Below are 19,199 nucleotides of genomic sequence, written 5' to 3' on the forward strand. Positions count from 1 at the left end.
GGGGTGTAGGAGGTGCCCAAAAATGCCCAATGAAAAGTCAATGGGGCAAAATCCCATAGACTTACCATTGCAAAAACTTTGACGGGTCATAGGTACGAGTGAGGATTTTGTAGAAACATGTGGGTTACTAAATTTGAAGAGGGTGGTAGGCTATGTAAGAACATACATGACATTGGGGTGTAAGTTGTACCCCTGGGGTATAAGAGGCACCCGAAAATTCCCATTGACTTATAATGGGGCAGGAAACATGCCCATATAAGGGAATAAAACGGTTCCAGATGGGATATCTTTGCTTTACAGTGTCGTAGAGATAAGTGGGTGGGCTCATTTCACTCGGGCATCCAATCAGTCTCTCAGGATTATCTCAGAGCTATTAAGCCACGCCCCTAGCAACAATTTTGGGCACCCTAGCAACATCTCCCATAGACTGCCATTATAAAATGCCCAGATGGATATCTTTGCACCACAGTGTCATAGAGACATGGGGGTGGGCTCATTTTACTCAGGCATCCAATCAGTCTCTCAGGATCCTTACATATGTATTAAGCCACGCCCCTAGCAACCACTTTTGAGCACCCTAGCAACATAAAATTCAAACAGTTATATCTCCGCATCAGAACATCGTAGAGACACGGGGGTTGGACCGTTTGACTCGTGACTCGGAGTGTAATCATTATGGGATGCCATTTTTTTCCCTAGCAACCAAATACAGTACCCTAGCAACAGAGTAAACAAAGCCTTATATCTCCGCATCAGAACATCGTAGAGACACGGGGGTTGGACCGTTTGACTCGTGACTCGGAGTGTAATCATTATGGGATGCCAATTTTTTCCCTAGCAACCAAATACAGTACCCTAGCAACAGAGTAAACAAAGCCTTATATCTCCGCATCAGAACATCGTAGAGACACGGGGGTTGGACCGTTTGACTCGTGACTCGGAGTTTAATCATTATGGGATGCCATTTTTTTCCCTAGCAACCAAATACAGTACCCTAGCAACAGAGTAAACAAAGCCTTATATCTCCGCATCAGAACATCGTAGAGACATGGGGGTTGGACCGTTTGACTCGTGACTCGGAGTGTAATCATTATGGGATGCCAATTTTTTCCCTAGCAACCAAATACAGTACCCTAGCAACAGAGTAAACAAAGCCTTATATCTCCGTATCAAAACATCGTAGAGACACGGGGGTTGGACCGTTTGACTCGTGACTCGGAGTTTAATCACTATGGGATGCCATTTTTTTCCCTAGCAACCAAATACAGTACCCTAGCAACAGAGTAAACAAAGCCTTATATCTCCGCATCAGAACATCGTAGAGACACGGGGGTTGGACCGTTTGACTCGTGACTCGGAGTGTAATCATTATGGGATGCCAATTTTTTCCCTAGCAACCAAATACAGTACCCTAGCAACAGAGTAAACAAAGCCTTATATCTCCGTATCAAAACATCGTAGAGACACGGGGGTTGGACCGTTTGACTCGTGACTCGGAGTTTAATCATTATGGGATGCCATTTTTTTCCCTAGCAACCAAATACAGTACCCTAGCAACAGAGTAAACAAAGCCTTATATCTCCGCATCAGAACATCGTAGAGACATGGGGGTTGGACCGTTTGACTTGTGACCCGGAGTGTAATCACTATTGGATGTCAAATTTTTCCCTAGCAACCAAATACAGTACCTTAGCAACCAAATAAACAAAGCCTTATATCTCCCCATCAGAACATCGTAGAGACACGGGGTTTGGACCGCTTGACTCGTGACTTGGCGGGTAATCACTAGTGGATGCCATTTTTTTTCCCTAGCAACCAAATACAGTACCCTAGCAACAGAGTAAACAAAGCCTTATATCTTTGGATCAGAACATCGTAGAGACACGGGGGTTGGACCGTTTGACTCGTGACTCGGCGGGTAATCACTAGTGGATGCCATTTTTTTCCCTAGCAACCAAATACAGTACCCTAGCAACAGAGTAAACAAAGCCTTATATCTCCACATCAGAACATCGTAGAGACACAGGGGTTGGACCGCTTGACTTGTGACCTGGCGGGTAATCACTAGTGGATGCCAATTTTTCTCTAGCAACCAAATACATTACCCTAGCAACAGAGTAAACAAAGCCTTATATCTCCACATCAGAACATTGTACAGACACGGGGGTTGGACCGTTTGACTCGTGTCTCGGAGGGTAATCACTAGTGGATGGCAATGTTTTCCCTAGCAACCAAATACAGTACCCTAGCAACCGGATAAACATAGCTATATATCTCCGCATCAGAACACCGTAGAGACACGGGAGTTGGATCGTTTTACTTTTGGCTTGGAGTGTAATCATATATGTTACCCAGAATTTTGCCACGGCAAGCACCACTCACATTTTCTTCAGGAAATGTACCTATCTAGTTATTATTATTATTTTTATATCTGGACAAAATTTCGGCGCGTAACTCGTCCCGCACGGTTTGCCGTAGTCCCATGAAAGTGGGCTCAAATCGACCGGTTTATTGAGGAGAGGTGTGCTATGACTTTTATAAGGGATCGGGTGCAGGATTTCCGAAAGGGGGGCAAAAAATCACCCAAAAAATCCCATTGACTTAACATTGCGCCGAACTTTGACGGGTCATAGCTCCGCTCGAGGATTTTGTAGAAACATGTGGGTTACATTATTTGAAGAGGGTGGTAGGCTCTGTAAGAACATACATGACATTGGGGTGTAAGTTGTACCCCTGGGGTGTAAGAGGCACCCGAAAATTCCCATTGACTTATAATGGGGCAGGAAACATGCCCATATAAGGGAATAAAACAGTTCCAGATGGGATATCTTTGCTTTACAGTGTCGTAGAGATAAGTGGGTGGGCTCATTTCACTCGGGCATCCAATCAGTCTCTCAGGATCATCCCAGAGCTATTAAGCCACGCCCCTAGCAACAATTTTGGGCACCCTAGCAACATCTCCCATAGACTGCCATTATAAAATGCCCAGATGGATATCTTTGCACCACAGTATCATAGAGACATGGGGGTGGGCTCATTTTACTCAGACATCCAATCAGTCTCTCAGGATCCTTACCTAGGTATTAAGCCACGCCCCTAGCAACCACTTTTGAGCACCCTAGCAACATAAAATTCAAACAGTTATATCTCCGCATCAGAACATCGTAGAGACACGGGGGTTGGACCGTTTGATTCTTGACTCAGAGTGTAATCATTATGGGATGCCAATTTTTTCCCTAGCAACCAAATACAGTACCCTAGCAACAGAGTAAACAAAGCCTTATATCTCCGCATCAGAACATCGTAGAGACACGGGGGTTGGACTGTTTGACTCGTGACTCGGAGTATAATCATTATGGGATGCCAATTTTTTCCCTAGCAACCAAATACAGTACCCTAGCAACAGAGTAAACAAAGCCTTATATGTCCGCATCAGAACATCGTAGAGACACGGGGGTTGGACCGTTTGACTCATGACTTGGAGGGTAATCACTAGTGGATGGCAATTTTTTCCCTAGCAACCAAATACAGTACCCTAGCAACCGGATAAACAAAGCCTTATATCTCCGCATCAGAACATCGTAGAGACACGGGGGTTGGACCGTTTGACTCGTGACTCGGAGTGTAATCATTATGGGATGCCAATTTTTTCCCTAGCAACCAAATACAGTACCCTAGCAACAGAGTAAACAAAGCCTTATAACTCCGCATAAGAACATCGTAGAGACACGGGGGTTGGACCGTTTGACTTGTGACTCGGAGGGTAATCACTAGTGGATGCCATTTTTTCCCTAGCAACCAAATACAGTACCCTAGCAACAGAGTAAACAAAGCCTTATATCTCCGCATCAGAACATCGTAGAGACACGGGGGTTGGACCGTTTGACTCGTGACTCGGAGGGTAATCACTAGTGGATGCCATTTTTTTCCCTAGCAACCAAATACAGTACCCTAGCAACAGAGTAAACAAAGCCTTATATCTCCGCATCAGAACATCGTAGAGACACGGGGGTTGGACCGTTTGACTCGTGACTTGGAGGGTAATCACTAGTGGATGGCAATTTTTTCCCTAGCAACCAAATACAGTACCCTAGCAACCGGATAAACAAAGCCTTATATCTCCGCATCAGAACATCGTAGAGACACGGGAGTTGGATCGTTTTACTTTTGGCTTGGAGTATAATCATATATGTTCCCCAGAATTTTGCCACGGCAAGCACCACTCACATTTCCTTCAGGAAATGTACCTATCTAGTTATATCTTATTCTTATGTCTGCACACTTTTTCGGCGCGTAACTCGTCCCGCACGCTTTGCCGTAGTCCCATGAAAGTGGGCTCAAATCGACCGGTTTATTGAGGAGAGGTGTGCTATGACTTTTATAAGCGATCGGGTGCAGGATTTCTGATAGGGGGGCGAAAAACCACCCGAAAAATCCCATTGACTTAACATTGCGCCCAACTTTGACGAGTCATAGCTCCGCTCGAGGATTTTGTAGAAACATGTGGGTTACAACATTTGAAGAGGGTGGTAGGCTCTGTAAGAACATACATCACATTGGGGTGTAAGTTGTACCCCTGGGGTGTAAGAGGCACCCAAAAGTGCCCCATTGACTTATAATGGGGCAGGAAACATGCCCATATAAGGAAATAAAAAAGTTCCAGCTGGGATATCTTCGCTTTACAATGTCCTACAGACAAGTGGGTGGGCTCATTTCACTCGGGCATCCAATCAGTCTCTCTGGATCATCTCAGAGCTATTAAGCCACGCCCCTAGCAACAATTTTGGGCACCCTAGCAACATCTCCCATAGACTGCCATTATAAAATGCCCAGATGGATATCTTTGCACCAGAGTGTCATAGAGACATGGGGGTGGGCTCATTTTACTCAGGCATCCAATCAGTTTCTCAGGATCCTTAAAGACTTACTAAGCCACGCCCCTAGCAACCACTTTTCAGCACACTAGCAACATAAAATTCAAACAGTTATATCTCAGCATCCGAACATCGTAGAGACATGGGGGTTGGACCGTTTGACTCGTGACTCAGAGTGTAATCATTATGGGATGCCAATTTTTTCCCTAGCAACCAAATACAGTACCCTAGCAACAGAGTAAACAAAGCCTTATATCTCCGAATCGGAACATCGTAGAGACACGGGGGTTGGACCGTTTGACTCGTGACTCGGAATGTAATCATTATGGGATGCCAATTTTTTCCCTAGCAACCAAATGCAGTACCCTAGCAACAGAGTAAACAAAGCCTTATATCTCCGCATCAGAACATCGTAGAGACACGGGGGTTGGACCGTTTCACTCGTGACTCAGAGTGTAATCAGTAGTGGATGCCAATTTTTTCCCTAGCAACCAAATACAGTACCCTAGCAACAGAGTAAACAAAGCCTTATATCTCCGCATCAGAACATCGTAGAGACACGGGGGTTGGACCGTTTGACTCGTGACTCGGAATGTAATCATTATGGGATGCCAATTTTTTCCCTAGCAACCAAATGCAGTACCCTAGCAACAGAGTAAACAAAGCCTTATATCTCCACATCAGAACATCGTAGAGACACTGGGTTTGGACCGTTTGACTCGTGACTCGGAGGGTAATCACTAGTGGATGCCAATTTTTTCCCTAGCAACCAAATACAGTACCCTAGCAACAGAGTAAACAAAGCCTTATATCTTTGCATCAGAACATCGTAGAGACACGGGGGTTGGACCGTTTGACTCGTGACTCGGCGGGTAATCACTAGTGGATGCCATTTTCCCCCTAGCAACCAAATACAGTACCCTAGCAACAGAGTAAACAAAGCCTTATATCTCCGCATCAGAACATCGTAGAGACACGGGGGTTGGACCGTTTGACTCGTGACTCGGAGGGTAATCAGTAGTGGATGCCATTTTTTCCCTAGCAACCAAATACAGTACCCTAGCAACAGAGTAAACAAAGCCTTATATCTCCACATCAGAACATCGTAGAGACACGGGAGTTGGATCGTTTTACTTTTGGCTTGGAGTATAATCATATATTGTCCCCAGAATTTTGCCACGGCAAGCACCACTCACATTTTCTTCAGGAAATGTACCTATCTAGTTCTTCTTCTTCTTCTTCTTCTTCTTCTTCTTCTTCTGAGACTAAAATTTCTGCGGCTAACTCGTCCGACAGCTTTCAAGCTACATCCACGAAATTTTCCACGGACATTCTGACTGGTCTAAAGAAGTGTGCTATATCTTTTTGACGGGATCCGACTTACAGAATTCCTAAAACGGGACATAAAACTTCCGAAAAGTCCCATTTACTTAACATTGCAACAAACTTTGACAGGTCATAGCTCCGAGTGAGAAATTTGTAGAAACTTGTGGCTTACCATATTTAAGGAGGCTGACAGGCACTGTGAGAACATACCTCACATTGGGGTGTAAGTTTCACCCCTGGGGTGTAGGAGGCCCCCAAAATTCCCCATTGACTTATAACGGGGCAGGAAACACGCCCATATAAGGGAATAAAAACGTTCCAGATGGAATATCTTTGTTTACAGTGTCATAGAGACATGGGGGTGGGCTCATTTTACTCAGGCATCCAATCAGTCTCTCTGGATCATCCCATAGCAATTAAGCCACGCCCCTAGCAACCATTTTTGGGCACCCTAGCAACATCACCCATAGACTGCCATTATAAAATGCCCAGATGGATATCTTTGCAGCAAAGTGTCACAGAGACATGGGGGTTGGCTCATTTTACTCAGGCATCCAATCAGTCTCTAAGGATTTTTATTGAGCTATTAAGCCACGCCCCTAGCAACCAAATATGAGCACCCTAGCAACATAATAAACAAAGCCTTATATCTCTGGATCCGAACATCATAGAGACATGGGGGTTGGGTCTTTTGGTCATGTTAGCTTCATGCTAGCTTCAAGCTAAGTCATACTAGCTTCATGCTAGTTTCATGCTAGCTTTATGCTAATTTCATAATAAATCTTGCTAACTTCATGCTTATTCATGTTAGCATCATGCTAGCTTCATGCTAATTCATGTTAGCATCATGCTAGCTTCATGCTAATTCTTGTTAGCATCATGCTAGCTTCATGCTAATTCATGTTAGCATCATGCTAGCTTCATGCTAATTCATGTTAGCTTCATGCTAGCTTCATGCTAATTCATGTTAGCATCATGCTAACTTCATGCTAATTCATGTTAGCATCATGCTAGCTTCATGCTAATTCATGTTAGCATCATGCTAGCTTCATGCTAATTCATGTTAGCATCATGCTAGCTTCATGCTAATTCATGTTAGCATCATGCTAGCTTCATGTTAATTCATGTTAGCATCATGCTAGCTTCATGCTAATTCGTGTTAACATCATGCTAGCTTCATGCTAATTCATGTTAGCATCATGCTAGCTTCATGATAATTCATGTTAGCATCATGCTAGCTTCATGGTAACTTCATGCTAATTCATGTTAGCATCATGCTAGCTTCATGCTAATTCATGTTAGCATCATGCTAGCTTCATGCTAACTTCATGCTAATTCATGTTATCATCATGCTAGCTTCATGCTAATTCATGTTAGCATCATGCTAGCTTCATGCTAATTCATGTTAGCATCATGCTAGCTTCATGCTAACTTCATGCTAATTCATGTTAGCATCATGCTAGCTTCATGTTAATTCATGTTAGCATCATGTTAGCTTCATGTTAATTCATGTTAGCATCATGCTAGCTTCATGCTAATTCATGTTAGCATCATGCTAGCTTCATGCTAATTCATGTTAGCTTAATGCTAGCTTCATGCTAATTCATGTTAGCTTCATGCTAGCTTCATGCTAATTCATGTTAGCATCATGCTAGCTTCATGCTAATTTATGTTAGCATCATGCTAGCTTCATGATAATTCATGTTAGCATCATACTAGCTTCATGCTAATTCATGTTAGCATCATGCTAGCTTCATGCTAACTTCATGCTAATTCATGTTATTATCATGCTAGCTTCATGCTAATTCATGTTAGCATCATGCTAACTTCATGCTAATTCATGTTAGCATCATGCTAGCTTCATGCTATTTCATGTTAGCATCATGCTAGCTTCATGCTAATCTTGTTAACTTGATGCTAGCTTCATGCTAATCATGTTAGCTTCATGCTAATCATGTTAGCTTCATGCTAGCTTCAGGCTAATCATGCTAACTTTAAGTTAAATCAGGCTAGCTTCATACTTAAACATACTAACAGCCAGATAGCCTACTAAACTATACTTCTGTCAAACCGTTTTTAACGTTCAGGCCAGGCTTTGTCAAGCCAACATAAAGTTTGTCAACAAACTTTTCTATCTAGTTATTATTCTTTTTCTCCCCCCAAAATTTCGGCAACTAACTCGTCCTAGGGCTTTCAAGCTACATGCACCAAATTTTCCACAGACCTTCAGACTGGTCTGACTTAGTGTGCTATATCTTTTCTAACTGATGGGACCTTCCGAATTCCTAAACGGGGGTCTCGAACACCCCAAAATTTCCATTGACTTAACATTGAGACAAACTTTGACGCGTCATAGCTGCGAGTGAGAAACTTGTAGAAACTTGTGGCTTACCACATTTAAGGTGGCTGACAGGCTCTGTAAGAACATACATCACAATGGGGTGTAAGCTGTACCCCTGGGGTGTAAGAGGCCCCCAAAATTTCCCATTGACTTATAATGGGGCAGGAAGCATGCCCATATAAGGGAATAAACGCGTCCCAGATGGAATATCTTTACTTTAGAGTGTCGTAGAGACATGGGGGTGGGCTCATTTTACTCAGTCATCCAATCAGTCTCTTAGGATCGCCCCAAAGCTATTTAGCCACGCCCCTAGCAACAATTTTGGGTACCCTAGCAACATCTCCCATAGACTACCATTATAAAAAGCCCAGATGGATATCTTTACACCAGAGTGTCATAGAGACATAGGGGTGGGCTCATTTTACTCAGGCATCCAATCAGTCTTAATAGGATTCTTATTGAGGCATTAAGCCACGCCCCTAGCAACCAAATTTGAGCACCCTAGCAACATAATAAACAAAGCCTTATATCTCTTGGTCTGAACATCATAGAGACATGGGGGTTGGGTCTTTGGGTCATGCTAGGTTCATGCTAGCTCCATGCTAAGTCATACTAGCTTCATGCTAGTTTCATGCTAGCTTTATGCTAATTTCATAATAAATCTTGCTAACTTCATGCTAGCATCATGCTAATCATGCTAGCATCATGCTAGCTTCATGCTAATCATGCTAGCATCATGCTAGCTTCATGCTAATCATGCTAGCATCATGCTAGCTTTATGCTAATCATGCTAGCATCATGCTAGCTTCATGCCAATCATGCTAGCATCATGCTAATCATGCTAGCATCATGCTAGCTTCATGCTAATCATGCTAGCATCATGTTAGCTTCATGCTAATCATGTTAACATCATGCTAGCTTCATGCTAATCATGCTAGCATAATGCTAGCTTCATGCTAATCATGCTAGCTTCATGCTAATCATGTTAACATCATGCTAGCTTCATGCTAATCATGCTAGCATCATGCTAGCTTCATGCTAATCATGCTAGCATCATGCTAATCATGCTACCATCATGCTAGCTTCATGCTAATCATGCTAGCATCATGCTAGCTTCATGCTAATCATGCTAGCATCATGCTAGCTTTATGCTAATCATGCTAGCATCATGCTAGACATGGGTATCTTTACACCAGAGTGTCATAGAGACATAGGGGTGGGCTCATTTTACTCAGGCATCCAATCAGTCTTAATAGGATTCTTATTGAGGCATTAAGCCACGCCCCTAGCAACCAAATTTGAGCACCCTAGCAACATAATAAACAAAGCCTTATATCTCTTGGTCTGAACATCATAGAGACATGGGGGTTGGGTCTTTGGGTCATGCTAGGTTCATGCTAGCTCCATGCTAAGTCATACTAGCTTCATGCTAGTTTCATGCTAGCTTTATGCTAATTTCATAATAAATCTTGCTAACTTCATGCTAAATCATGCTAACTTCATGTTAAATCTTGTTAGCTGCACGCTAAATAGTGCTAGCGTCATGCTAATCATGTTAGCATCATGCTAATCATGCTAGCTTCACGTTAAATCATGCTAGCTTCATGCTAATCATGCTAACCTTCATGCTAATCATGCTAGCATCATGCTAGCTTCATGCTAATCATGCTAGCATCATGCTAGCTTTATGCTAATCATGCTAGCATCATGCTAGCTTCATGCTAATCATGCTAGCATCATGCTAGCTTCATGCTAATCATGCTAGCATCATGTTAGCTTCATGCTAATCATGTTAACATCATGCTAGCTTCATGCTAATCATGCTAGCATAATGCTAGCTTCATGCTAATCATGCTAGCTTCATGCTAATCATGTTAACATCATGCTAGCTTCATGCTAATCATGCTAGCATCATGCTAGCTTCATGCTAATCATGCTAGCATCATGCTAATCATGCTACCATCATGCTAGCTTCATGCTAATCATGCTAGCATCATGCTAGCTTCATGCTAATCATGCTAGCATCATGCTAGCTTTATGCTAATCATGCTAGCATCATGCTAGACATGGGTATCTTTACACCAGAGTGTCATAGAGACATAGGGGTGGGCTCATTTTACTCAGGCATCCAATCAGTCTTAATAGGATTCTTATTGAGGCATTAAGCCACGCCCCTAGCAACCAAATTTGAGCACCCTAGCAACATAATAAACAAAGCCTTATATCTCTTGGTCTGAACATCATAGAGACATGGGGGTTGGGTCTTTGGGTCATGCTAGGTTCATGCTAGCTCCATGCTAAGTCATACTAGCTTCATGCTAGTTTCATGCTAGCTTTATGCTAATTTCATAATAAATCTTGCTAACTTCATGCTAAATCATGCTAACTTCATGTTAAATCTTGTTAGCTGCACGCTAAATAGTGCTAGCGTCATGCTAATCATGTTAGCATCATGCTAATCATGCTAGCTTCACGTTAAATCATGCTAGCTTCATGCTAATCATGCTAACCTTCATGCTAATCATGCTAGCATCATGCTAGCTTCATGCTAATCATGCTAGCATCATGCTAGCTTTATGCTAATCATGCTAGCATCATGCTAGCTTCATGCTAATCATGCTAGCATCATGCTAATCATGCTAGCATCATGCTAGCTTCATGCTAATCATGCTAGCATCATGTTAGCTTCATGCTAATCATGTTAACATCATGCTAGCTTCATGCTAATCATGCTAGCATAATGCTAGCTTCATGCTAATCATGCTAGCTTCATGCTAATCATGTTAACATCATGCTAACTTCATGCTAATCATGCTAGCATCATGCTAGCTTCATGCTAATCATGCTAGCATCATGCTAATCATGCTACCATCATGCTAGCTTCATGCTAATCATGCTAGCATCATGCTAGCTTCATGCTAATCATGCTAGCATCATGCTAGCTTTATGCTAATCATGCTAGCATCATGCTAGACATGGGTATCTTTACACCAGAGTGTCATAGAGACATAGGGGTGGGCTCATTTTACTCAGGCATCCAATCAGTCTTAATAGGATTCTTATTGAGGCATTAAGCCACGCCCCTAGCAACCAAATTTGAGCACCCTAGCAACATAATAAACAAAGCCTTATATCTCTTGGTCTGAACATCATAGAGACATGGGGGTTGGGTCTTTGGGTCATGCTAGGTTCATGCTAGCTCCATGCTAAGTCATACTAGCTTCATGCTAGTTTCATGCTAGCTTTATGCTAATTTCATAATAAATCTTGCTAACTTCATGCTAAATCATGCTAACTTCATGTTAAATCTTGTTAGCTGCACGCTAAATAGTGCTAGCGTCATGCTAATCATGTTAGCATCATGCTAATCATGATGCTAATCATGCTAACATCATGTTAGCTTAATGCTAATCATGCTAGCATCATGCTAATCATGCTAGCATCATGCTAGCTTCATGCTAATCATGCTAGCATCATGTTAGCTTCATGCTAATCATGCTAGCATCATGCTAGCTTCATGCTAATCATGCTAACATCATGTTAGCTTAATGCTAATCATGCTAGCATCATGCTAGCTTCATGCTAACATCATGCTAGCTTCATGCTAATCATGCTAGCATCATGCTAACTTCATGCTAATCATGCTAACATCATGCTAGCTTCATGCTAATCATGCTAGCATCATGCTAGCTTCATGCTAATCATGCTATCATCATGCTAGCTTCATGCTAATCATGCTAGCATCATGCTAGCTTCATGTTAATCATGCTAGCATCATGTTAGCTTCATGCTAATCATGCTAACATCAGGCTAACTTCATGCTAATCATGCTACCTTCATACTTAAACATTCTAACAGCCAGATAGCCTACTAAACTAAACTTCTGTCAAACCGTTTTAAACGTTCAAGCTACGCTTTTTCAAGCCAACATAAAGTTTGTCTTCAAACTTTAATATCTAGTTATTATTCTTCTTATATCTGGACACTTTTTCGGCACCTAACTCGTCCCGCACGGTTTGCCGTAGTCCCATGAAAGAGGGCTCAAATTGACCAGTTTATTGAGGAGAGGTGTGCTATGACTTTTATAAGCGATCGGGTTCAAGATTTTCGAAAGGGGGGCGAAAAACCACCCGAAAAATCCCATTGACTTAACATTGCGCCCAACTTTGACGAGTCATAGCTCCGCTCGAGGATTTTGTAGAAACATGTGGGTTACAACAATTGAGGAGGGTGGTAGGCTCTGTAAGAACATATATGACATTGGGGTGTAAGATGTACCCCTGGGGTGTAAGAGGCACCCGAAATTTCCCATTGACTTATAATGGAGCAGGAAACATGCCCATATAAGGGAATAAAAAAGTTCCAGATGGGATATCTTTGCTTTACAATGTCGTAAAGACAAGGGGGTGGGCTCATTTTACTCAGACATCCAATCAGTCTATCAGGATATTCCCAAAGCTTTTAAGCCACGCCCCTAGCAACCACTTTTGAGCACCCTAGCAACATGAAATTCAAACAGTTATATCTCTGCATCAGAACATCATAGAGACACAGGGGTTGGACCGTTTGACTAGTGACTCAGAGTGTAATCATTATGGGATGCCATTTTTTTCCCTAGCAACCAAATACAGTACCCTAGCAACAGAGTAAACAAAGCCTTATATCTCCGCATCAGAACATCGTAGAGACACGGGGGTTGGACCGTTTGACTCGTGACTCAGAGTGTAATCATTATGGGATGCCAATTTTTTCCCTAGCAACCAAATACAGTACCCTAGCAACAGAGTAAACAAAGCCTTATATCTCCGCATCAGAACATCGTAGAGACACGGGGGTTGGACCGTTTGACTCGTGACTCGGAGTGTAATCATTATGGGATGCCAACTTTTTCCCTAGCAACCAAATACAGTACCCTAGCAACAGAGTATACAAAGCCTTATATCTCCGCATCAGAACATCGTAGAAACATGGGTGTTGGACCGTTTGACTCGTGACTCAGAGTGTAATCACTATGGGATGCCAATTTTTTCCCTAGCAACCAAATACAGTACCCTAGCAACAGAGTAAACAAAGCCTTATATCTCCGCATCAGAACATCGTAGAGACACGGGGGTTGGACCGTTTGACTCATGACTCGGAGGGCAATCCCTAGTGGATGGCAATTTTTTCCCTAGCAACCAAATACAGTACCCTAGCAACCGGATAAACACAGCCTTATATCTCCGCATCAGAACATCGTAGAGACACGGGGGTTGGACGTTTGACTTGTGACTCGGAGGGTAATCACTAGTGGATGCCATTTTTTTCCCTAGCAACCAAATACAGTACCCTAGCAACAGAGTAAACAAAGCCTTATATCTCCGCATCAGAACATCGTAGAGACACGGGGGTTGGACCGTTTGACTCGTGACTCGGAGGGTAATCACTAGTGGATGCCATTTTTTCCCCTAGCAACCAAATACAGCTCCCTAGCAACAGAGTAAACAAAGCCTTATATCTCCGCACCAGAACATCGTAGAGACACAGGGGTTGGATCGTTTCACTTTTGGCTTGGAGTATAATCATATATGGTCCCCAGAATTTTGCCACAGGAAGCACCACTCACATTTTCTTCAGGAAATGTACCTATCTAGTTATTATTATTATGCTCCCCCACTTTTACCAATTGTAACTCCTCCTAGAGCTTTCAAGCTACACCCACAAAACTTTACAAAACTTTTAAGACTGGTCCGTAGATTTATGCTATGACTTTTCTAACTGATGAGACCTTCCGAATTCCTAAACGGGGGGCTCAAACACCCCAACATTTCCATTGACTTAACATTGAGACAAACTTTGACGGGTCATAGCTGCGAGTGAGAAACTTGTAGAAACTTGTGGGTTACCACATTTAAGGAGGCTGACAGGCTCTGTAAGAACATACATCACAATGGGGTGTAAGCTGTACCCCTGGGGTGTAAGAGGCCCCCCAAATTTGCCATTGACCTATAATGGGGCAGGAAACACGCCCATATAAGGGAATAAAAACGTCCCAGATGGAATATCTTCATTCTAGAGTGTCGTAGAGACATGGGGGTGGGCTCATTTTACTCAGGCATCCAATCAGTCTTCCAGTATCTCTCCAAAGCTATTAAGCCACGCCCCTAGCAACAATTTTGGGTACCCTAGCAACATCTCCCATAGACTGCCATTATAAAATGCCAAGATGGATATCTTTGCATCACACTGTCATGGAGACATGGGGGTGGGATCATATTACTCAGGCATCCAATTAGACTCTCAGGATTCTTACAGAGTTATTAAGCCACGCCCCTAGCAACCAAATATGAGCACCCTAGCAACAGAACAAACAAAGCCTTATATCTCTGCTTCAGAACATCTTAGAGACATGGGGGTTGGACCGTTTTACTTGTGGCTTGAAGTGTGATCATTATGGGATGGCAATTTTCTCCCTAGCAACCAAACATAGTACCCTAGCAACGGAATAAACAAAGCCTTATATCTCTGCTTCAGAACATCTTAGAGACATGGGGGTTGGACCGTTTTACTTGTGGCTTGAAGTGTGATCATTATGGGATGGCAATTTTCTCCCTAGCAACCAAACATAGTACCCTAGCAACGGAATAAACAAAGCCTTATATCTCTGCTTCAGAACATCTTAGAGACACGGGGGTTGGACCGTTTTACTTGTGGCTTGAAGTGTGATCATTATGGGATGGCAATTTTCTCCCTAGCAACCAAACATAGTACCCTAGCAACGGAATAAACAAAGCCTTATATCTCTGCTTCAGAACATCTTAGAGACACGGGGGTTGGACCGTTTTACTTGTGGCTTGAAGTGTGATCATTATGGGATGGCAATTTTCTCCCTAGCAACCAAACATAGTACCCTAGCAACGGAATAAACAAAGCATTATATCTCTGCTTCAGAACATCTTAGAGACACGGGGGTTGGACCGTTTTACTTGTGGCTTGAAGGTTGATCATTATGGGATGCCAATTTTCTTCCTAGCAACCAAACTTAGTACCCCAGCAACGGAATAAACAAAGCCTTATATCTCTGCTTCAGAACATCATAGAGACATGGGGGTTGGACCGTTTTACTTGTGGCTTGAAGGTTGATCATTATGGGATGCCAATTTTCTCCCTAGCAACCAAACTTAGTACCCTAGCAACAGAATAAACAAAGCCTTATATCTCTGCTTCAGAATATCTTAGATACACGGGGGTTGGGCCGTTTTACTTTTGGCTTGAAGGTTGATCATTATGGGATGCCAATTTTCTCCCTAGCAACCAAACATAGTACCCTAGCAACGGAATAAACAAAGCCTTATATCTCTGCTTCAGAACATCTTAGAGACACGGGGGTTGGACCAATTTATTTGTGGCTTGAAGGTTGATCATTATGGGATGCCAATTTTCTCCCTAGCAACCAAACTTAGTACCCTAGCAACGGAATAAACAAAGCCTTATATCTCTGCTTCAGAACATCTTAGAGACACGGGGGTTGGACCGTTTTACTTGTGGCTTGAAGTGTGATCATTATGGGATGCCAATTTTCTCCCTAGCAACCAAACTTAGTACCCTAGCAACGGAATAAACAAAGCCTTATATCTCTGCTTCAGAACATCTTAGAGACACAGGGGTTGGACCGTTTTACTTGTGGCTTGAAGGTTGATCATTATGGGATGCCAATTTTCTCCCTAGCGACCAAACTTAGTACCCTAGCAACGGAACGAACAAAGCCTTATATCTCTGCTTCAGAACATCTTAGAGACACTGTGGTTTGACCGTTTTACTTGTGGCTTGAAGGTTGATCATTATGGGATGCCAATTTTCTCCCTAGCAATCAAACTTAGTACCCTAGCAATGGAATAAACAAAGCCTTATATCTTCGCATCAGAACATCATAGAGACATGGGGGTTGGGTCTTTAAACATGTTAGCTTTATGCAAAATCATGTTAGCTTCATGCTAAATCATGCTAGCTTTATGCTAAATTATGTTAGCTTTATTTTAAAAAGCTTCATACTGAAGCATACTAACAACAAGATAGCCTACTAAACCAAACTTCTGTCAAACTGTTTTAAACGTTCAGATCAGGCTTTGTCAAGCCAACATAAAGTTTGTCCTCAAACTTTAATATCTAGTTGTATTTTTCTGTTTATTCCATCATTATTCATATATAAAATAAATTATTTTCTTTTGTTTATCAGAACTGATGCCTGTGTATCAACAAAAACACAAATCCAGACTAAAGGAGAAATATCTGAGAATTAATGAAGGGATCTTCAGACACGGTGACTCAACAGATTTCAATGAGATCTACACAGAGCTCTACATCACAGAGGGAGGGAGTGGAGAGATCAATAATGAACATGAGGTGAGACAGATTGAGACATCGTCCAGAAGATCAGAGACACAGGAGAGACAAATCAAATGTAATGACATCTTTAAAGCTTTACCTGGACAAAACAAACACATCAGAAGTGTGCTGACTAAAGGAGTCGCTGGAATTGGAAAAACCGTCTCTGTACAGAAGTTCATTCTGGACTGGACTGAAGGGAAAGAAAATCAGGACGTTCATTTCATATTTCCACTTCCTTTCAGAGAGCTGAATTTGATCGAGAAGAATCTGAGTCTAGTGTATCTTGTTAATCACTTTTACACAGGAACAAATGAATTGACATCAACAGATTATGATGACTATAAAGTCATGTTTATATTTGATGGGCTGGATGAATGTCGACTAAATCTAAATTTCCACAACAATCCGAGTTTATCCGATGTAACAGAATCGGCTTCAGTTGATGTGCTGCTGACAAACCTCATCAAAGGAAATCTGCTTCCTTCTGCTCTGATCTGGATAACCTCTCGACCAGCAGCAGCCAATCAGATTCCTTCTGAATATGTCGACCAAATCACAGAGGTACGAGGATTCAATGACCCACAGAAGGAAGAATATTTCAGGAAGAGAATAAATGATCAGAGTCTGTCTGATAAAATCATCACACATATCCGATCATCAAGAAGTTTGTACATCATGTGTCACATCCCAGTCTTCTGTTGGATTACAGCCACGGTTCTAGAGAGAATGTTGAGTGAAGCAGAGACTGAAGAGATCCCCAAGACTCTTACACAAATGTTCACACACTTCCTGATCTTTCAGATCAATCTAAAGAGTCAAAAGTATGATGGGAAATATGAAATAGATCCTGATCAGGCTAGAAACAGCATTTTCTCTTTAGGAAAGTTGGCTTATGAGCAGCTGGAGAAAGGACATCTGATCTTCTATGAGGAGGATCTGAGAGATTGTGGCATTGATGTAAAAGAAGTGTCCGTGTATTCAGGACTTTGTACTCAGATCTTCAGAGAGGAGCCTGGACTTCATCTGGGGAAAGTGTTCAGCTTTATACATCTGAGCATTCAGGAGTTTCTAGCTGCTTTATTTAAGGTGATTTCATTTTCTGAACAAGAGACAGAACCTGGGAAAATGTTCAGGTCAACTATGACTGATTTACTGAAACAAGAAGTGGACAAGGCCTTACAGAGTGAGAACGGACACTGGGATCTTTTCCTTCGATTTCTTCTGGGTCTCACATTGAAGTCTAATCAAACTCTCTTACAAGACCTCATGAGAAAGACAGTAAGCAGCTCTCACATCAGTCAGGAAACAGTTGCTTACATTAAAGAGAAGATCAGAGAGAATCAATCTCCAGAGAAATCCATCAATCTGTTTTACTGTCTGAATGAACTGAATGATCAATCTCTAGTGCAGGAAGTCCAAACATTCGTGAACAGAACCGGTGCGAGTCGTCTCTCTGGAGTCGAACTGTCTCCTGCTCAGTGGTCGGCTCTGGTGTTTGTGTTACTGAACTCAGAAGAGGAGCTGGATGAGTTTATACTGAGTAAATATGATCCATCAGAAGAATGTCTACTGAGACTCCTGCCAGTGGTCAAAGCATCCAGAAAAGCTGAGTGAGTGTTTTACTTAGTGTTGTTTTTGGCAGCTTGTTTTAATTTTAGTTTAAGTCTAGTCTTTGTGTCAAGCTGTCATTTTAGTTTTTATTAGTTTTAGTCACATTCATACTCTTTTTAGTCTAGTCAAATTTAAGTTGACTAAAAGTCTAGGCATTTTAGTCTTATTTTAGTCAGACTTATCCATGACTAGGGTTGGGAACCGAGAACTGTAAGATATTCTCTCCTGGTCAAGGTAGTGAAAAAGTATCGTCTGTCATTGCTAAGTAACCTAACGCTGGATTTCCACCGACTGCGTAACAGCTGCGGAGTCAATCGGTTTCCATTCAATGTGTCTATTTCCACTGATTGCGTTCCGAATCCGTCACAGCTCAGGCCATCCGCAGCCCTCCGGAACAAATACGCAAAGCTTCTATTTTTGACGGATGGCGGACAGCTCCGCAGGGCGGAGCCATGACTATATCGCTTGATCATACCTGAATTCGGGAGATCTCGTGTCATGATCTGGTCTGGTCCAGCAAAACATCATAATTTTACGTCATAATGAGCGGAGACAGAACTAGATATCGCGCGATCATCATGTAAATTTGCGAGACCTCATGTGTCCTCGTCACTTCAGCACGCAGCCGCTCTGCAACAAATTCGGAACTGGTGGGTATTGGCGGACAGCGGAGTGCGGAG

General features: G+C 42.4%; 1 pseudogene; it reads left to right on the plus strand.

Moving 5' to 3' along the window:
* Positions 1-19,199, plus strand: part of LOC129422194 (protein NLRC3-like) — a 139,608-nt pseudogene that overhangs the window by 46,185 nt on the left and 74,224 nt on the right.

The sequence above is a fragment of the Misgurnus anguillicaudatus genome, unplaced genomic scaffold (assembly GCF_027580225.2).
Source record: "Misgurnus anguillicaudatus unplaced genomic scaffold, ASM2758022v2 HiC_scaffold_34, whole genome shotgun sequence".
In the NCBI taxonomy this organism is placed as follows: domain Eukaryota; kingdom Metazoa; phylum Chordata; class Actinopteri; order Cypriniformes; family Cobitidae; genus Misgurnus; species Misgurnus anguillicaudatus.